Source organism: Ambystoma mexicanum, chromosome 6q (genome assembly GCF_040938575.1).
Source record: "Ambystoma mexicanum isolate Mex_15411 chromosome 6q, UKY_AmexF1_1, whole genome shotgun sequence".
In the NCBI taxonomy this organism is placed as follows: domain Eukaryota; kingdom Metazoa; phylum Chordata; class Amphibia; order Caudata; family Ambystomatidae; genus Ambystoma; species Ambystoma mexicanum.
This window is the reverse complement of record NC_090937.1, coordinates 1024495810-1024518362: the sequence shown is the minus strand read 5'-3', so window position 1 is coordinate 1024518362 and position 22553 is coordinate 1024495810.

The window sequence follows — 22553 nt, the reverse complement described above, 5'->3', positions numbered from 1 at the left end:
CTATGGCACAATCGGCCTAGCTGTTCTCATACTAACATGACCCCACAAACACCTCATCATCCTAATAAAACACAGCTATCTGAGCACATACCGGCTAGCTTAGGTGTCTCCTCAGGCCTAACACAGCCAGAACTCAGTCTGGGTGTCCACCCTCCAGACTGAACACATCCAACTGATTTCCTCAGCACCACACCTACCGCTAAGAAGCAGCTATCACACAACAACCACACCAGCTGCACACATATCCGGTGCGCCCGCACACCATACGACACTCTATCTCTCTCTACTGACTTGAACTGTCGTTCTAGAGGTCATTCAACCTACCAGCGCTTTGTGGTCATACCAATGATACATAAGGCGCTATATAAATGCCAAGTAACATAACATAACAAGTGTACATGGTGTTTGGCCCCTTGTGCATTCCCATCCTCCCAGCCCCCTTGCAAGTGCACGGCCATTGATACTGGAGGTGGTGTGGATGGGCATGAGACGAGTGCAAAAGGCCTGGAACAATGCTTAAGGGACACAAACTTATGTTGATTGCTGGGCAGGGTCTTGAAAGGGGAGTCTGGAGACACCAGTTCTGGGGGGGCCATGTGAACAATGGTCACGGTGCAGAAGATCCATTTGAGTTGTACATGGTGTTTGGCACTGTGAGTGTATACCCACCCACCCAGACCCCTCGGTAGCGGACGGTCATAGGTGTGAACTGCCATTGATACTGGAGGGGGGATGGATGGGGATGAGATGTGCGCAAGAGTGACCAACCATTCAAACTACTATTTGTATATGCTCATTTGTATTTTATTTATTTTGGTGATGTTGATTGCACAAACAAACTACAAGTTGTATAAATGAGGTTGTGGCACAGTGTTTAAAAATCCCCTGTACTGTCCGCTTTCACCAGGGAATTTGGCGTGAATGGCTCGAAATGACACAGGTGGGTATTACTCGTCAAACACGGAATCCAATCCTCCCATGAATCCACAATATAAACCAACGGTAGGCAACCAGCCTGTACCACCTCTGAAACAGAAACAGACATTTTTAATTGAATGCGCCAGATAAGTGTACCACTTTACTTGAAAATGCATTCCAAATTCTATGGCATAGTTGCCCTTAGAAAAGTAGCTTTCTGAAAAAATGTACTTATACTTTGAAGTATCGACACATTAGAAAAGTGAACACCCATTCAAGCAAGAACGGTTTGGGCCATAGAGAAATGTTTTTGAATGCTCTGATTTGCAGTAAGTGCGAGAAATGTATTCAATTTACAGACTAAATTAATTTGTCAGTGATCGATCGAAGTTACAACAATGTAAGATAACAACATGAAATGTTAGTCGTATCAGTGGTCAAAATTACATAACATCTAAAATATACTTACTCGTTACTTGGATTCCGAGGGTGAACTATTGCACAAAGTTTGTGCATAAGCACCATCATAATCAACAACAAGGACCTTGTGAGGCAGCTCTGTAACGCATAGCAGTGGTGTGCCTTCTTCGGCTATGTAGGCCAAGCATCCAGAGTTTTCTTGGCAGCGGCAGTTCTCCACCTCGTTTGGCATGACCTTGCAATGCTTGCAGATGCACCAGTTTAAAACGTCTTCCATGCGACAATGCTCAGGCTCTGGTGATTCATCTTCGCAACTATCATCCAATTCCCCATCGATTCCGCTTTTTTCTCTTTTGCATTCAGTTAGTTCCTCTTCAGAGTAGTCATTCTTTTAATGGTAGGGCTGTATTGTTGCCTTAGTTCCTGAAAATTGAATAAGCACAAAATCCACAGTCACAGTCACAAAAATAAAGACGTTTTTGTTTGTATGTAGCAACTACTGGTCAAGAAGGAGAAGAAAATACATTGCAATGTTAAAAATACCAATAGAGCAAATAAATGCACAATCAGAACAAACTATGACATTTTGCAATTGAATAAGGTATGGTGAAGATATCGGTACATAATATGACAAATATTTAAATAAAACGCAAGTGCTGAGTTAAAACATTTCTGCTAGTGTAAGTTACTGTTCGTGGGGTGTCGTACTAGGAAGATAGCTGAACAGAGCAGAAAGAAGTCATTGGCGATCCAAACTAAATGCAGCGTGATGATTGAAAAAGCAACTGCAATGTTGTCTGCTCAGAAAGGGTATTTTTATACTTGTCGAGGAAAGAGGCGTCCTGGTATTTCCATGGATAAATGTCAATAACTTGCGCACAGAGAATGGTAACAAGAGACGTGCATTGGTGTTTTGAGAAGGGGCGTAAGTGTCTAGTAATGTCAGTTTGAGGGGTGGGCGATCTGTATTCTTGGCGCGAGTGTACTTGAACTTGGGGGATGCATCAACGGATAAGATTACCAAAAGATGGCTGCGCCCAACCCGTTGTTTTCGAATGTGTAAAAGTGAGGAAAACTAACGTAAGATGCATAGGAAAAAAATGTTAAGATCGATTACAGTATGCTTAAAAATACATGCCCAAACAATCGGGACAATAGTATTTTTGAGCAAACTTCACCTTTAAAAGGATAGAAAATACAAGAGAGAACAATGAACAACATATCCCTATCAACAGATTTTTTAAATTTCTAGCACTATTTTCTTTAGCGTCTTGCATATCAACTGCAGCATTTCTTCTCCTATGCCAAGAGTCTCAATTTGTATGTTGGTTTTTAAAGGATATTTAGTGAACTCAACTTTTGTAGCTTGTTGATGCAGAAGACTGTTGTTCGGATGCTGTGCTTGTATCTTTGCGCAAGTCATGAGATGTCTCCAGGCATGATCATTCTTGAGTGGCCTGTGGTCGGGGACACTTGCTCCACTTCGTATGGGCTGAAAATTTAGGTGAATTCCATTTGGGAATATGCTACATTGCGAAAACTCTGTCGCCTCGTTGTAGTTGTAGAGGTACTTCTTTTTCAGCACTTTGTTGATCCATTGGGCCTTGTCTTGATATGATTCTGTTTATATGTAGTCAAGGTTGGAGAGCAGGTCTTCATGGATGTTTAGGAAAGCAGTTTATGTGCTTTTGGCATCTCTAAAGCCAGATTGGTGGTCATGGAGAGAGCCAACAGAGTGGGAATGAAGGTTAAGCTGAGAGATGGGCACCTTTTCCAGGAGCTTACCCAAAAAGGGGGGTAATGTAAATCGGGATAGTTAGCTGGACAAGAGGGATCAGCTGAGGGTTTCTTGAGGTGAGGATGCACAAGGGAGTGTTTCAGAGGGGAAGGAACTTGAGGCAAGGAGAGGTTGCAGAAATCGGCAAGGGCCGGAGCAAGGGTATCAATGTGGTTCTTAATGGTTTCAGAGGAACAGGGAAGGACCTGTTTTGATGAGGCTTTCATAGATCGGACTTGTCTAGCGACCTCATCAGGGGAGAAATGAGGAAAGTAGGTGAAAGAGGGAGGAGGAGTAGCTGAGGAAGGGTCAGACAGCCAAGAATGAGAGGTGAGAGGAGGGGGAGAGGAGGAGAGGGAGGCCAAGGTGTCCTGGGTTTTAAAAATAAAGTGAGAGGCAAGGGCATTGCATAGAGCCTGGGATGCGAGAGGAGGGGTGGAGACTGCAGCAGTGTTGGCCAGCTCCTTGCAGATTTTAAAGAGTTTAGCCGAGTTGTTAGATGCCACAGAGATGCGTGCTTGAATGTGGACTCTCTTCTTGGTGTGGAGAGCGAGTCGGTATTGCGTTTGGGGCAGACGGCAGGCCAATTTGTCAGAGGATGTGCAAGAAGCCCTCCATTTCCTCTCAGCCACCCTATCCTTAAGTTCTAGTGCAGCTAGGTCAGAGTCATACCAAGAATTTCACTTGGCTTTGCACTTCGAACAGATCCTCATGACAGGGGCAAGAGAATCAAGAGTAGCAGAAACAGAGAAGTAGCGCAGGGACAGGGCTGTGTCAGGGTGAGAGTCAGCCTGAGGTGCGGGAGAGAAGGTAGCATCGAAAGCCTTGACTGACACACACTTCATGGGCTTAATGTCCGAGAAGGTGGGTGGCAATCTTGGGATAGGCTTGGCTTTAGGGGAGGAGATGGAAAGATGAGAGGAGAGGAGGCAGTGATCACTCCAGGAGAGAGGAGTAGTGAGGGGAGTAGAGAGGGCGAGGCCGGAGGAGATCAGGACATCAAGTGTGTGCCCAGCAGAGTGAGTTGGGCTGAAGGGGAGACTAGAGAGGGAGCGTGAGTCGCAGAGTTCACGAACGAGCACAGATGAGGAACAGGCAGAATCAAGATGGATGTTGAGGTCGTCCAGGAGGAGGAGTTGAGTGGTTTAGGCAAGGAGGGAGATGGAGAGGTCTGCCCACTCAGAGAGAAAGGAGGTGATTTGACCAGGGGGCTGGCAGAGAGTAGCAACAGTAAGAGAGTGGCTAGGCGAGAGAGAGCCTGCAGACATGGCATTCAAATGCCGAATAAGTCTGAGTGGGGATAATAGAGGCAGGAATCCATTCAGGGAAGATCAGGGCTACACCGCCACCAGGCCGATTGGATCTGGGGGAGGAGATGATCTTGTAGCCATCAGGCAGGAGAGTGTCAAAACTTGGGACAGAGATGGCTGTGAACCGCATCTCAGTAAGACCAAGGACAACAAGGTCAAGTTCTTCTAGGAGGTGGCAGATGTCAGAGGAGTGTTTGGCAGGCTAGCAAGAGTTGAGAGTGGCAAGATGAAGAAGGTTACCAACCTTAAAGACCTTTCGAGGAGGGGTACAAATCAGAGGTATGCCCTGCAGAGGTGTGAATGTAGCTTGAGATGGGGCAGAGGAGGAAGGAGAGGAAGGCAAGGTAGCCAAAATGAGGAGAAGAGGAGGATACTGGAGATGATAGGAAGTTGATAAGGCGAAGGAACCATCTGTCAAAGAGGAGGAGATTAGCCTGAGGGCCTTGCACCATGACAGTGCCATTTAGGTAAACATTAATGATGACTCTGGAGGAGTCAAAGAAAGCCATGAGGACTAGCCAGCAAGTGCCACCATTAATGGGAGAGGAGGAGACAGGACAGAGCACAGAGAACATATGAGAGGTCCAGAGATCTGGCGAAAGAACAAAAAAGAAGATGTCAGTGAGGGTTTGTCTGGCAGAGGGGCTGGAATAGGTATCAGCGATGGGGATACCTGGGTTGGAATTCAGGATATCCATTTTAAATTTCTTCTTACCAGACTCAGTGAGATGGGAGAATTAGTTGATAAAGAAGCAGTTGGGATAGATAGGAGAAACTGATAACACCATGAGCAGGTAGTCAGAGGCGGCAGTCGGAGAAATATGCAAGAACAGCGGTATGGAACAGTCACTGAGCTAGCAGGATTCAATTGGGGGCCAAAGTAATGTGTTAAAACAAACCAAAATTTGAATTTCAATAACACACCAAAATTTGACTTTTAGAAACACCACCAAATTTGATTTTTAGAAACACACCCAAATTTGACTTTTAGAAACACACCTACATTTGACTTTTAGAAACATACCTGAATTTGACTGTCAAAAACACACCCACATTTGACTTTCAAAAACACCCAAATTTGACTTTTAGAAACACACCTAAATTTGACTTTTGGAAACACACACAAATTTGACTATCAAAAACAAAACCAAATTTGACTTTCAAAAACACACCCAAATTTGAATTTTAGAAACACACCTGAATTTGACTTTCAAAAACACACCCACATTTGACTTTCAAAAACACCCAAATTTGACTTTTAGAAACACACCTGAATTTGACTTTCAAAAACACCGCCAAATTAGAATATCAAAAACACAACCAAATTTGACTTTCAAAAACACACCCAAATTTGAATTTTAGAAACACACCTGAATTAGACTTTCAAAAACACACCCACATTTGACTTTCAAAAACATACCCAACTTTGAATTTAAGAAACACACCTGAATTTGACTTTTAGAAACACCCCCAAATTTGACTATCAAAAACACACCCACATTTGACTTTCAAAGGCATATGCTAACGCACCATAGGTGAAAGATAAAAGGTATAGGTTAGAGGTGAGTGCTGAAACACAAGCATTAGGGAGCATACAGGGCAATCAGTTGGAACAGACAGAGGGGGAGAGAAGGTCCATGAAGGGAAATCAAAAAGAAAGGGTAGGCAGAAGAAGGGGACTAACCCAAAAAGGTAGGACAAGAGAAGTCTTGGTAGTCCGGTTACATAGCTGAGTGAGCTGGCAGCCGAAGGGAGGTTCAGGTTGCTGTAGTAGCCTCATGTAGCATCTTGGTAGCGGACAGGGAGCAGACACGGGCGTTAGAAGTGAGCCTTTGAAGAACAAGCTGGCTCCCACCTCCCGGTCACAGCTATTGGTAGATGACTCAAATCTGAATTTTGCAAAACAGTGCAATCAAAACTTTTTCGTTTTTCTTTCTTTCTTTTTCCGATTTTTGCATAGAGGCCAATCAATGTAAATAAAAGTGAGAAAGGTGCCTGTGGCTGTGTGCAGACCACAGAGCTTACCTTAGGCCTGTGAGGTGCTGCTGCAGGGAAGTGGCCATGGACGAGAGAGCAGCAGCTAAGGATTAAAGGTGCATACTGTTTGCGCGTGGTCCACAGGCAGGAGGAAAACAGCTGATAGGAGGAAAGTGCAAAAGAGCTCATCCTGTTGATGTTGTGCATGAAGAGTGCAAGTTCAGCAGGCCATGAACAAGAGCAGATGATCCAATTGAAGGTGTGTGCGGATGTCCCAGTACTGCAATGTGTCCCTGTTCACCTTGTATCCTTTGTCTTCAAGTATTATCAGGAGTTGTATTGTGTCCTTTCTGCACTGCTCTTCTGTGTTGCTGCAAACTAGTAATTCATCTACATATTGTTGTAGTGTACTGTCCATGTTGACGTTCCCTAAATCCACCTGGAGGACCCTGTTGAAGACACTGGGGGACTCACAGTACCCCTGGGGTAACCTAGCGGGTTGGAATGCCTTTGCGCGATATGAAAATGCTGTCACGTATTGTGAGTCTGGATGCAATGGTATGGTGAAAAATACATTTTTGAGGTCTACTGCAGAGAAGTAGACTGCATTTGCATGTATGTTGCATAGTATTGATGCAGGGTTTGGGACCAGTGGATATTCTGCTTCCACTATGTAGTTTAGCGGGTGGATATCCTGAAGGATCTCCATGATACTCCCTTTGCTTTCTTCAATGGGTGTGTTGCAAGGGAGTCTGAAGGCACAATGATGCCTTGGTCAAGCAATGTGTTGATTGTGTCATAAATTCCCTCATCTGCTTCTTTGGACAAGGGGTATTGCTTTACTCTAGGGAGTATGTGTCATGATCTCTGCTTCCAAAAGGTCAGGGTTTTCCCAACTCCCTTGGAAGCAGATCCATAACCCAGGTTCCGAGTGCCAACCAGTCCCAATTGGGACCTTTTGGACCCATTCCTGGCGCCAGTGGCACCAGGCTCATAAATATGCCCAGTCCCAGCGCTGGAAGCGCCGGGCTCATAATGCTTGGGTGGACTTACCTGCAGCAGACCATGCTGCTTACTTGCCTGCCAGTTGAGCCTCTGATCCTCTTCTGTTTGGAACTACTTTTCCTGTTGGGTGGGGCAGGAGCCACTCCCTAGATTCAGAACACTGGAACTCTTCTGGAAAGCAGGAACTCTTTTCTTACCTAGGCGTGGCTGTGGAAGGAGACACCTAAGCACTACAGGAGGCTATTTAAACCACACCCGATGGATGAATCTTGCTTTGCGTTATTCTGCATCCTCTGCAGCAGAACGCTCATCGTGTCTTCTGCATCTGATCCTGGGCCTAAGGAAAAAGGCTTACCATCCTGAATCCAGTCTTCAGCAACACCTATAAAGACAAGAAAGAACAGGTTAGCATTACGGTCTTCAGTGACAGCTCTTCACTTACCTGGTCCATCGGCTGTCACCAACGCCTCGCGCTGCATTCCGGCATCTGAAAGACAAAGGCTTACCTACTCTTCGTGCGCTCCGGAGGTCTTCACACTGCATTCCGGCATCTGAAAGACAAAAGCTTACCAACTCTTTGCACGCTCCGGAGGCCTTCGGCGCTGCATCCCGCATCTGAAAGACAAAACAAGGTGCGTTTAAAGACATTGGGGAACTTTAATACTCACGTGCCATTACTCCTTTCCACATCTAACCCAGTGGGTATTCCGGCACCCTGCAGCCGCTCCGAACTTGTACCTGCAAAATAAAAAGACAGTTAGAGCGCATCGTGAAGCAGGCAACAAGCGCTTACTTACGTGCTTCCAGGCGCTTCTATTCATCACACGGGCTCCATCTTCAACTCACTTCAGCCCGTCATCCGCCATCGCCGGAACCCTGCAAAACAAGAAACATCATTACTAAAGACTTTAAAGACATTAGAATTACTCGAAACTTACCGTTCGTGCAGTAAACGACGGACAGCAGTCCTCTGAAATCAAGAGGCCTGCTCCCCTTATCCAGTGAAGAAACTGGTTACAGCACCCTGCCCCGAGGCAGATGGAGAGCACGGCGTTCACTTACCTAAGGTGAGAGCGTTAACCTTTGGGGTTCTACAGGAGAAGAGAAAGGGAAGAAGAGAGAGACATTCAATAACCCAGTTCCTTAATCCCATATTTTCTATCTGCGACATCTTACCCTTCGAGTCAGACATACAGTGCACAGAGGTCCAGCCCAAAGAGCCAGCCGTGTGTTACACATCACCTTTGAAGATACGGTATACGCCCAGTCAAGACCGGCGCCTCTACGGGAATCAGGTGAGCGTTACAGTATGGCACCTGCTTTGAGTTTGATCTTTTCAACCCCTATGCCGGTTGATGGAGTGGTTGCTGTCATTAGTGTTTGTAGGACTTTCCTGTGATGTATTACCAAATGACAAGGTGCCAATATCAAAGACTATTTCTCCATCTGTGTCCACATTTGCAAATAGTTGTTCATCTATAATCTCTTTCACTGGTAATGTGGTGTCTATGCACAGCACACTTCTCCAATCCATCCTTTCCTCGCCTGTGTCTGTGACAATGATTGTGTCTTTCCTCAGGATTACTGCATCAATGTGTAAGGTATAAACTGTACCTGGGGCTTCCTCGTGTGGCACTGCTGGTCTAAATAGGAATTCTGCTGTCAAGTGAAATATCACATTCTGCATTAATGGCAGCCAACCAATTAAAATGGTCACTGCATATGCAAAGAGTGTCTTGTGCAGTGGTATTGCTAGAAGTGTGTTGGTGTTGCACAGTGCCTGCATGACGGTTGTTACTCTGCTCTAGTGCATGTCTGGTGTTGAGCACATCATTTCTTTGTCAGTAAATGAAATTGTCATGTTGAGCTTTTTTATGGAGGTCCCACCCTAATATATTCAATGGTGTATCAGTACTCTAATGGTGCAACTATCTCTTGATTCCCTATGGTCAGGGGTAGATCTTCAGTGAGAGGAAACCTTACAATTACCCCAGTAAAGCCTTGACTATACATGCTATTATCTATACATATATATCTATATTATTTATACAAGATTGGGTGGCTCCTGTGTTTCCAATGAAAGTAAACATGCTGTTCCCTATCTTCACTCCCACTTTGGGTGCCCTGTCTGCATTTGGAGTGATTGAGAGAACTTGGCACATCAAGGTTTGCAGTGGGTTGCCCTATTGTGTATACATATTATTCCCTGGAAGAGGGAAAGTATTTTTGCTAACAACACTGCTTCCAGAGTAATGTGTAGGTGTTCCCTGTGGTAGGGCATTATGTTCCATTGGTACTGAAGTTGCCTGCATTGGAGCTTGCTGTGCGATGTTCTGGATTGCATTAGGTGTTGGGTATTGTATAGGTTGTCCTTGTATAAGAGATATCTAGTGTACATCGCCTACTTTGTGGGGTTGGGGTGACCCAGGGGCATATATTGGTGTGGGGGTTCAATCTGCTGTTGGGCATAGAATCCATATGGTGCCCCTTGTATGAAGTATGGAGCAGGGGGTGCTGCGGGAAGGTGTTGTATGAAAGTTCTAGTATGACAATCCTTAGAAATATTTCCCATCCTCCCACATGTCTAGCATACTCCCCCAAATCGTGATCTTAATCCTCTGAATCCTCCCCCTCGCCCCTTCTGTGAGTTTCCTTGTGCTCCCTGGCCTCCTCCCCTGTCTCGTCTATTGTTGTTATCTTGTGAATTTCCCCAATCCTGTGATTGCCCCAACGGCTGTTGTATATATGTGGGATTTGTTACAACTGCTACCTCCATGCTGACTTTTGCTAGTTTCTTTTGTAGCAGTTTAGCTTGTGCTTGCTGCGCTTTCTCTTCAGCTGGTCTTTGACGCTCACGCTTGCACTTATCAAAATGCACTATGTGTGCCTGTATTTCTTCTCATGCCTTTGCTTCCGAACTTACAATTGTGTCTAATTCTATTTGGACCTCAGTGGGTAGGCCCTTCCTCAACACATGGAATCCCATACATGGACTCTGCAGTTATTAAAAGGAGCACCGTCATGGGCATCACTCTCTAACCAGACACCTGGGTAACCTGCTATAACGCTCAATAATAGGAGTTTCATGTCTCCAACTGCTAAGGTAGCCCCTGCTGTATGCTTTTCTACTGCATTAGTCCATTTACCAGCACATCCAGTAAGAGGTGATAACATTTTAATCAAATTGTCCTTATCCATATGTTGCCGTGGGACATATTGTGAGCTGTCTACTTCCTTCTGTATCATCAGGAACTGTATTCCTCGCTTCTGGCTATGCTGTGCTATGCCCTTCTTTTTCCCTCCAACCACTGCCACTTTTCTTGGACGTGGTCTCAGTCTCCTCCCCCATGGAGTTCTATCTTCCTGGGATTCGTCTGTTTCCCAATTTTCCTCACTTCAGGATTCTCCTCACTTCCCTCAGGCTCTGACTCACTTCCTGTTCCATCTGTCCCATAATCTATACCCTGTGGTTTTGGTTCTTCAGTTTCTACTTGCACGTCTTTAATTGTTGTCTTGTGCATTTTCAATAGTACTTCTCCTGCTGCCCATGTTCCATCCAGTCTCTCCCATTGGACATTGATCCTCCTTAATTTGGGCTGCCTTGCACAATTCTTCCTCTGCTTTATGCACTGCTGCTTCTAAATATTTATGCGCTTTATTTTCTAGTTGAACTATTACTGAATTTTGTCTATCACTAAGTATGTTCACTGGTTTCATGGGCTTGTTTCTGAGTATGCAGGGGGCTTATATTTCAAAGTTTTCAACATAATTTTGTCAATCTGCATTCAACCCTATGTACAAACAAAATATACAATGCAAAATGAAAGAAAACAAAATGGAGTTCTACAAATGCTCTACTGCGACCAGCCTCACATCTTTTGCCACAGGTGGAGGGTATTATCCTTGCTCGCTACAGCAGGACCTCCCACTATTGTCTGTCTCACACCTCCTTAACTCTCGGTGTAGGGTAATGACACTGCCCTTTATTGCAGGACCTCCCACTATTCTCTAAAGCAATGTTGCCCCACTACCTCCTTTACTAAGGGATGCATATTCTTCACTTACCAATTATTTAATAATAATAAAATAATTTGGCATTTATATAGCGCTACGAACCCTCAGGTATCTGAGAACTGCTTATTATTACCCACAGTGTGTGGTGCTCATTTATCGACCTCAGAAGGATGAAAGGTTGAGTTTGGCCCTGCCGGGATTCGAACCTGCGTCAGCAGGCTCTGCACAGATGTCAAAATGAACACTCTACTCGCTGTGCCACAGCTCCCCCTTCTGGTCAAAACAAATCAATGCACACATCAACATCCAATCTTCTTTCCCATGTATATTCACTCTCTGTCTGCAATTCTTTTCTCCGGTGCACTGGCTTGCTGGGGTTAACTGAAATCTATCAGACTGCCTCTCCCTTCAAGAAGGCCTTCAATCTGGGGAGCAGGCCGTGGGCTTGGAGTGGCCATGCAGGTTTTTGCTAAAAACTGGCACCCGTAATTCCTTCTCAAGCACTGCGCAGTCTTCTGCCCTCTCCAGGTGGGCATTGCTTGTCCCCAAAATATGGCGGAGGAGCCAGCAGATGTTCCGGGAGGACCTGGTTCTTAATACTGGGCCAACCAAATGTATGGTAAAGGTCCTTTCTTCTGTCAATAAAGGTACTCAAACAGCCAAACAATGCAATGCACAGAATACAAGAACAATTTATAATAAATAATTCACAGGGATTAAACTTGTAATGGCGTTCTGTCAATAAAGATACTCAAACAGCCAAACAATGCAATGCAAAGGATACAAGAACGATTTAAAATAAATTATTCACAAGGATTTAACTTGTAATGGTGTGAGTAAGGCTTATATTAAGTGTTACAGAAAGGAAAAAGCAACAATTCTGAGCAATGCGTTTTCTTGATTGGCTGCTGTAAATAATGACATAAATGGCTCTACTAATAATACATTTTAATTGGCCTATTCTCAACATGTGGTTCAATATCAGATGTACAGGGTAGCTCCTTAGCTCCTCTCTAATTAAGTAATTTTGTTTCACACAAGTTAAGGTTGGTCAAAAAACATTAGACACATGTAGCTAATTAGATTGTAATTTCCATTGGTTGCATCACTCGGAATGAGAGTGGAGCGGTATGAATATAGTTGTTAGAACCAATTATCTGTGTGTGATGTAATCCATGTGACCAATGAAAAATAACTTTTTAGTTCAATCCGGACTCTTCTTCAGGTTGGCACCAGAAACAGTATTCTTGACATTAAGATCTGTGTTACATTTTGTAACTCTGCTCAGTGTAATCTTTACCTGCACACTGTTTTTCTATTCCCCTGAGTCATCTTTGTCCGGTCTCTGACTTTACATGCACGGCTTAGAGGCCAGTGAAATTGGCTCATTGATACATGTACAAATGTGCTAGTTGTGAGAAGCTTTGGGGTATTCTCCCAAGTAAACCTCAAGAATCCCTTATTCAGGTGGCCAGGGAAGGGCTGGCACTCTCAGATCCCAACCCTGGGGGTGGACGAATGAGGGAGGATCACTTGGGTAGGGGAGGCCGGGGTAATGCTCGGGCGAATCCCCCAGGCGAGATGTGGTATTATACCAGGGAAGAAGGTGAGGAGGATGAAGTGCCTGAAGCTTTTGTAGGCTGTTCCAAATCTACCTCCTTCTTCCCACTGAATCTCACTTACCCGAATCCAACAACCCCACCGCATCTCGTAAACTTATTAGGAAATCAAACCCTGTAAATTACATCTTCCAGAATCCCTGTCTTCTTGTTATCTACCTGAGTACGCCTAGTCATTCTTCTCCATGTCCCTCTGATTATTATTTCCTGAACTCCCAGTCTACTTTGGCAAAACACCATTCCCACAATCCCCCCTATTCATTTTACAAACCCTACAAAGTTCACCATTCTGAATCGACCAAGCACACCCTGCCTTATGACACCTTTTTCCCATCCTACCCAGTAGGATACTTAAAAGCTCCACCCCCCCCTTCCGACAAGAACACTTTCTTACACCGTGAAAGACAATGGACTAACACCAGAGCCGTTTACCTGACGTGTCCCAATACAAGGGTCAGGCAGAGTCAGAGTCAAACACCTGACATCAGCAGCCCACTTCTCTTCCAAAGCAACCACATGGATAGAGCCCTTCCTCGACAACAGAACTTTGAGGGTATTTGCACTGACTGCCTCAGCTGAGCCCGCCCAGGTCATCTGCGGAGTACCGCAGGGCTCTTGTGTCTCCCCCACATTATATAATATCTTTACCAAGCCACTTTTCGACAAACTAGACAACTTTGGGGTCACCTACATCAATCATGCGAATGACACCCAAATCCTCATTCCCATTACAGACTCCTATGACACTGATACCAAACTACTCAATGAAATGTACCAAACCATCCAGGCATGGATGTCTATCCACGTCCTCTGTCTTAACGACGATAAGACAGAGCTTGTCCTTATTGGATTTCAGACTAAACTGAACAAACTAGATAACCAATTCAATCCTTCATTATTGATGCCATTGATATTAAAGTCTCCAAGGAAGTTAAAGTTCTCTGGGCCTCATTACGAGTTTGGAGGAAGCCATGGAGCTATTAGCTCCATGGCTTCCTCCAAACTGTGCTCCTTTTCCGGGTTCCTGTAATGGGGACTTACCGGGTCATTCCGACATAGGAGGACCCAGTAAATCCTCCTTGCAGGAACCATTCCCCATCCCCATTTGAGCCCCCATAGGGCTCAATGGGAATGGGATGGAGGTAACAACGGGCACATTATGAGTGTCCCGTTGTTACCTCCTTTTTCCCCTCAGGCATCCGATCCGGGTCCTGCGATGGGAACTTTGTAATCGGCCCTGACGGAATGAAGGGGGCCAGTCCCGTACCGGCCCCCTTCATTCCATGAGCGCCTGCCTCATAATGAGGCCGATGTCACCCCCTCTCTTACTAGACAAGTTAATGCTACTGCCTCAGCAACAGCCTATACATCCAAACTGATCAACACCTGTAGACCGTTTCTTTCACTTGAAAGCTGCATTACCCTGGCTATAGCCCTCATATTATCTAAACTAGATTACTGTAATGCCCTGTCTTTAGGCACCAACAGACGCAATGAGAAAAAATTACAAGTATTACAAAGAAATGCGTTGAGAGCAGCCCTCAACATCCCTAGAGCCAACCACATCTCGTTAGTAAGACATAATGTTCACTGGACAGAATCGCGTTTAAAACGCAAGCACTTACACAGAAGTGCCCATCCAATTCTGAACCTAAATATCTCACCAATAAATTCACTAGAAATCAATCTGACCAACCAACCCGAGCTTCACACATACACTGTCTAACAATCCCTAGATTCAAGTTACAACAAGCTGGGGGGAACAGTTTTCCAGTATTAGCCACCAAATTATGGAATTCCATGCCTCTAAATCTTAGAGCAGAACCATCTTTCTAGAGCTTCAGAAAACATTTGACAACCTGGCTCTTTGCACAGGAGCGGTAATGTTACCTCCAAGTCACAACTATCGTTTTCGTGTTGGATGCCTTGCTACTGTAACATTCTGTATGAACTAAATCTATTGAACATGTAATCTCAAGTAATGCGTCCAGATACCCCTGGTTTAGGCGCGATATATGAATGCACAAAAAAACAAATAAATCAATTGACAATAACTACACACACCTGACGACCCTTTCCCTTCCCCACAGGGATAAAAGGCGGAGCACGAGAGCACACTGGGAGCAAGGACAAACACACGAGGATGCAGATATTCCAGCACAGCAGTTCAAAAAGAGAAGAAAGGTGGCAAGGAAAGAAAGGACAAGGGGGCAGCCTCTGTGAAAGGAATTATAAGACTGGGAACTACAGCTGACATGTGGAGTAATAGATGGCAACGGAACACAGGACCCTCCCACACTGATAACTGAGGCGGGGAGGCACGTTTGCTACCGTGGTACTGTCCTTGACTCCAGAGGCAAGAAACAACAAGGAGGCCAGCACAGCCTGTGAGTCGGAGGGAGAACCGATAGTAGACCAGACCAAAGGTTGCAAACAGCAACTTGTTATGAACAAATAACTTATGTGCTAGTGAACTTGTAAAGTCCAGGGAAAGACCAGCTGCAGAGTGGTCCAGCGCCATGTGGGCACCCATTGGAAAGACTCTGGCTGGTGCCCTTTTCTTTTCTTGTGAACATTATAGTAACAAGAGGCTGTAGGAAATGCTGGAATAAAGTTAAGGTGGTCATACAAGGATAGAGCCAAAATCCCTTGTACAATCAAAAGTCCATAACCCAACATTTTGACATTGTGAAACAGGCATTTGCGCCTGGCTGAGTGAAGTGCTGTGTGAACGGTGAATGAGTGAAGCCTGATTGGGGGCTAAGGTGAAGTCTGACTGGGGGCTTAAGAGATGGCCTGACTGGGACTTAAAAGACAGCCTGAACAAAGGTTGGAAAAAGCTATGGGAAGTGAATCCTGCAAAGTGTTACAACTATGTGAACTTTGTTAAACTGGCAAATGTGAACCCAGCTGAGAGAATCCCGCGAATGTGAGCAAAACATAACACCCCGTAAACATTGTGTCAACAAGTGTGAACCTGGCTAAGGGATGTCCACAATTAACAATGGTTTAAAAGACATTAAGACTCTTCAATGTTACAAGTTTATGATATCTTGAATGAAAGACTGTAGTGGACCAAACTGAGGGAGACCAATGTTGTAAAAGGATTGGGGCCAGGCTGAAGTGGATCCATGGGTGAAGGGAAATCACTGAACAGGAAGATTACTGAAAGGATTGTTTTGTTTGTTGTTTATAGAAAATCAGGCCCTCTGAGGCAAGAGACTCAAGGCTTTCAGAAAATCCATGACAACAGCTCTCTTTGCCTAATACACACCATAATCACCTGCTCAGCTGGACAAGCTCAAATGTACTTATAAATTGATCATGTACTTTAATATATCAATGTACAGACGTATGTATAAATGCATTTTCCAGCTGTACCTACCCTGTGACTAAGCTTCCTGCATGTAACAGCGCCTCAATGACCATGGGCTTCTGTGCACTATACAAATGTAAAAAATAAATCAAAGAGACTGGTCCACAGACGTCCCTGATATTTTGGAAACAAACCGTAAGCTTGTGCTGAAGAAGCCCAGGAGTGTACTGTGCTCAAGAGTCCATCCTTGTCCCATGCTAACAACATGATATGATATATTTAATTTATATTGCCCTCATACACAAGTGTTTCAGAGCGCGACCAGGCAAAGGGAGGTTAACAGGGGGGAACAAAAACAACGGTTTTACTAGGCCCAGTGACATTAAGAACGCGCAAGTGCATGGGAAAGGGGGAAGTGCATGGGAGGGGGGAGAGGTGGAAAGTGCGGAACATAGGAGAGAACAGAATAAATAAATATGTAAAATAAATAAATAAATACATAAATATAGGTGGTAGTGCAGCCAGCAAGTGGCAAGTGCTGGGTTAAGCAGATAGGGTATATCTGATAAGTGCAGAATTGCAGAAGAGAAATGAGTGGGGGACTCTATGGGTACAGATACAGACCCTGGTGCAAGGGGAGGCCCAGTGGCAGTGCAAGAGGGTGGCAAGGTGAACAGGTACCTGGGCCCGAAGGACAGAGGGTAGCCAGGTGCACAGGGCCTGATCAGCAGGGGAGAAGAGTGGCAAAGGCAGAAGAGAAGAGGAAGGCATTGGGGTGCTTCCAGAACCAGAGATGGTTCTCCTCAAGTTTCAAGGTGGCTTTGAGGATGTTCCAAAGGGAGGCCACAGCAGAATACAGAGATCTGCCCCAGCTCATTAAAAAAAAAAATGACTGACTCGCAGGGAGTTAGAAGTAGAGGAGTAAAGGGCTCGAGAGGGGAGGTATTTATGGAGAGATAGTAGAAGGTATTTTGGGTCCGGGCCCCAGAAAGGCTTGTGGACAATGCATAGATTTTAGATTTAATCCTTGCACCCACCGGGAGCCAATGGAGGGATTTCAGAGATGTAGATATATGATCCCAGGACTTGAGGCCAAGGTCTAGTCTTGCAGTCCTGTTCTAGATTAGTTGCAAATGGTGGAGTGTGGAGGCAGGTAGATTTAGAAAGAGGCTGTTACAGTAGTCCAACCTAGAGAGAACCAGAGCTGGGGAGATAATAAGCCTCTGGGGAAAGGAGCGGAAAGGCAGAATAGCTCTAAGGAGGAGCAGTAGAAAGTTTGACTTTTTTGAGATGTGTGCGGAGAAGGAAAGTGTGGCATCAAAGATGATGCCAAGGTTTTTGGCCTCACAGGTAGGGGTAGGAGGAGGGCTAAGGGAGGCCGGCCAGAGAGTGAGGGCAAAGGAAGGTGAAGGTGTACCTATGAGAAGGATCTCAGTCATTTTGGCATTTGGACAAAGATTGTTGGCGGCACACCAATTTAATTTTGAATGGCAATTAGGCAATCAGAGATGAGGGAACGAGAGGATGTGGCTGATGGAAGCCTGAAAATGAGTAGGCGTCATCAGCATAGCACTGGACATTTGAGCAGAAAATGGAAATGCAGTAGGGAGAGTTGCCAGGTATTGGTTGAAAAGCCAGGATGAAAGGTTAGACCCCTGGGGAACACCACAGGTAGAAAAGGAGATAGAAGATAGGAATGACCCAGTTGTACCTGGGAGAGTCGATCAGAGAGGAAAGAAGTCAGCCAGGCCAGAGCCTGATCAGTGCTACCCAGGTTGTCATGGAGACAGTTGTGCAGGGTGGCATGGTTGACTGTGTCGAAAGCAGAGAAGAGCTCAAGTAGGATGAGGACAGAGGGAGTGTTAGAGTGAAGGTTGGAGAGCAGATCTTCACAGATGTTCAGGAGAGCAGTTTCTTTGCTTCTGGCAGCTCTGAAGTAAGATTGGTGATCATTGAGAGAACCAACAGAATTGGAATGGAGATTAAGCTGAGAGATGGTAAGCTTTTCAAGGAGTTTACCCAAAAAGGGAGGAATGGAAATTGGGCGATAGTTAGCCGGACAAGAAGGATCAGCTGTGAGTTTCTTAAAGTGAGGATGCACAAGGGAGTGCTTCACAGGGGAGGGGCAAGAGCCCGAGGCAAAGGAGAGGTTGCAGAAATCGGCAAGGGCCAGAGTGAGGGTATCATGTGGTCCTTAATGGTTTCAGAGGAACAGGAATGAAACTGTTTTGATGAGGCTTTCATAGATCTAGTGACCTCATCAGGTGAGAAAAGAAGAAAGGAGGAGAAAGAGGGTGGGGGTAGGTGAAGGGGGGTATGCAGACAAAGAAGAAGGGTTAATAGGAGGGGGCATGTAGGAGAGGATGGACAAGATGTCCTGGGTTTTAGAGATAAAGTGAGAGGCAAGGGCATTGCAAAGAGTCTGGGAGGCGAGAGGAGGGGTGGAGACTGCAGCAGGGTTGTCCAGCTCCTTGTAGATTTTAAAGAGTTTGGCTGAGTTGTTAGATGCAGCAGAGTCACAGGCTTGAATGTGGACTCTCTTCTAGGTACAGGCAGAGATTCGGTATTGCCTTTTGAGCAGGCGGCAGGCCAGTTTGTCAGAGGATGAACAAGAAGGCCTCCATTTCCTTTCAGCTGCCTTACACTTACGTTTAAGTGTAGCTAGGTCAGAGTCATACCAAGAATTGCACTTGGCTTTGGACTTCAAGCGGATCATCATGACAGGGGCAACAGCATCCAGAGTATCAGAAATAGAGGAATAGGGCTGGGTCAGGGTGTGAGTCAGCCCAGGGTGGAGGGCTGGAGAAGGTGGCGGCAAAGAGAAGGGAAGGGAGAACCCAGTTACACCATTCTGACTTATCATTTTGTGAACAGTCCTTTCTTTTCTGCTGAACATTATTCCACACTATTTTGTAATTTAGCGGTACGGATTGGCAATTGTTTTTTTTAGTATAGGCCCTTTTTGTTTGACAAGGTGCCACTAGGACTGCCTTATTATAATTTGATAGTCATAGCTTGCTCCCATCTTAGATTTAGGTATAGATTAGGCATTTTTCTTACCCATTTATACAGATTAATAAACACCCTTGAATTGTGATGGTATAAATAATGTTAATTGTGTATGGTGTGACATCACAGGTTGTCTTTTTTTAATACGGCATTCATGTGGATGTAAATAATGGTTTCCGCATAACAATCTGTTATGAAAAACAGCTCTAACAAATGCTTATTTAGTCCACAGATGGCGGTGTGGTACTGTGTTCATTCTATCCCCATGAAAATGTCTGGCCGTTCCCTCTGTTTGCCAGAACACAAAATTCAGGTTTCTAGCCTGGGAACACAATTTATTATAAGTTGGCTCTGACTTGACAAGTTTAAGTCCTCTCAGTTAATCAATGCACCATGTCCTGTCCTTGAGCCCCGGGTGACTGTTCTTTTAAAAGTTTCATTCATAGCTCACTGTTGGGAGCTAAACTACTGTGGGAACGGGGTGTTTTAATTCTCAATTGTTGCACTGCCAATTCATGTGCAGCATTAGACTTATCTATACAATGTAGCAAGCTATGGAATGAATTGTCTAGTTTCATTCTCTGAAAGATGGATCGTGCGTTTGAAAAGAAACTGACTCTGGCCTGTGTGTGTGTTGCATTTGGCTAAAGTGAAATAATGAATGCTTTTCCTATAGTCCTTTCTAACTAAAATGATATGAAACTAATTGAGATTAAAAAAAACACATGATTATATTCTATATGCAATATAGAATGCATATGTGTGTGCCTGCTTCCATGAAAGCCTGCCTGCTATTTCATGTTCAGAGTGAAAGAGAGAAAAGCTGTCTAGATGTGGAATTCTCATGCAATGGCCCTCATTACGACCTTGGCGGAGGACCATGGTGCTATTAGCACCATGGTCCATGGCGCTAAGGGTGCAATTCCGCCATGGTGGTTGGCGGACTTACCGCCCCATTCCGACCTTGGCGGGGCGGTAAGTCTCCAATCCCCATTTTACCCTTCCCCATTCCCATTTTTGCCCCATAGGGCATAATGGGAGTGGGGAAGGCGTTAATTACGCCACCGTAAATTACGGTGGCGTAATTAACAACAAGGTCCCTTAGCGCCATGGATTTTAACACCTGCGAAAAGCAGGTGTTATATCCGCCATGGCGCTAAGGGAACTCGTACTCAGGCGGTAAGGGTCGGCGATGTTTATGCCGGCGTAAACCCCTTACCGCCTGGGTCGTAATGAGGGCCAATGTGTTCAGCCAATGTAAACTGACAGCACTCCTGTGTTTCATAGCTCTAATCACTGTGTTCTATATGTCTTAAACTTATGCAAACTGCTATTATGCTGGGTTAAAGCACATGTGTGCTTGCCTATAAAAGATTTGTTTTAGCTAAATTAATATGTAGCTGTCATATTCTGTTGGGCCTATGTGTAATGACTGTCACTAAATATGCCTGTTTATTTGTTTTCTGTTCTCCCCTGTGTCTTTTCTAGAGGTGTTCTGCAGGTTATATTTTCATGTGGGTTTGATGTGCTGATTAACTGCATCCATATTTACATATTCCCCTACATGTCTATCCAGTTTTACGTTTAGTGGAAGTGTGGATGGTCCATCATGGTGATCACTTCAGAGGTGCATAAGGGAGGGAACTCACTAATGCTGTGATTTAGAAGGGAATGTTGGGTTGTTAAGGTGGTGATCAGAACATTAAAATAATTAATCTAGGTGGTGAACATCAAGGCATGATTTGATGCCAAGATTGTGGAGCAATTACTAGTTATAAAAGCCTTGGACAAAGTTTCTTTTAGAATAAGGAAATTAGTCACCAGCCGACAAGTACACACTTTCTCAGTAATGTATGCACCTGGGGCAAAACATGCATCTGTAGACTGCCTATCATATCTGACAGCCAGGGACAAGGAGTGTTCAGAGGATAATGAAAACAAGGTGATAAATGATAGAAAGGGGTGGTCAGCAAATAGGAAAATATAAAGGGCATGGAGAGGGTCACATTTTGCTGACAGTCAATGAGATCCTTAACAACAATGCTCTCAACAATGACAGTTTTAGGATCTTGTGGTGTGAATATCTATGGCTCATCATAAAGGATGGAGATATTGTCTGGAGAGGGGACAGAGGCCATACAATGGCAATGTGCCATGAGGACACTAGGGCAACCAGGACTAAGCAGTGGATCAAGAGTGACTACTGGTGGCTAGGTTATGACATGCAAGTTGAGAGACTTGGTTGTTAATGTGTGCTATGTGAAAATAGCGACAAGGGTTGTGTGCCCTACAATCACCACATGATCATGGTCACCATTGTTAAATCACCCCAGTAGGAGTGGGTCTTCCTCACATTCACTGTGAATAGTGAATTATCTCCTCATATGGTGGGTGGAAATGTCCTACACCAAAGGTTTTCACTGTGGTCTTTAGAAAGCAAACACCCTTTGCAATGTTGTTGACAGTTGTGTACAATTTAAACCTGAAGACATAGGGAAGCACCAGAGTGAATGACAAAGAATACTGTATGACTACAGCATATCTTCCCAAAACCAGCAAAGATGTAGAATGGTGCAACAAAGTAATTAAGAATTGCATATTGGTGGCAGAAGACTGGGGGTGTGGGCTGTGGAGGAGACAATCATAGACCACATTTCTCATAACTTGTCAACTATGAATATATCACCATCCATCTGAGATGCTATTAAGTCAGATGCCCAAAGCCAGACTGTGATCCCGTGGCTAAATAGAGTAGCGAAGGTGTCGCTGGATGAGATGGCCATTCACCCTAGACAGGACACTCCACCAGAACAAAATAGCATACAACATGCACAAAGCAGTGAAATCCATCACTCATCAGCATTAGGATGTGAGGATGTTTATAAAGGAAGCTGTCAAATGATTTATATGAACGTATATGTAAAGTTTCAAACCAACAACTGTACTAGAACTAGTGTAGGGCATGACTAGAGTGATAACATTCCGGGGAGAAAAACCGAACCTGGGAGGTTCTCACACTCCTCTTCCCAGCCCAGGCCAAAGTATCTGATCAGGGCCAAGCTTTTATGGAGAAACAGCAGAAATGTCTCAGTTGGACAGGTTAGAGGGCAAAACAATATCCAATGGTCAGAGAATGAACATGCGACCAGCTACTTACATGACTATGTTGCATAATCAAGGGTAGCTTT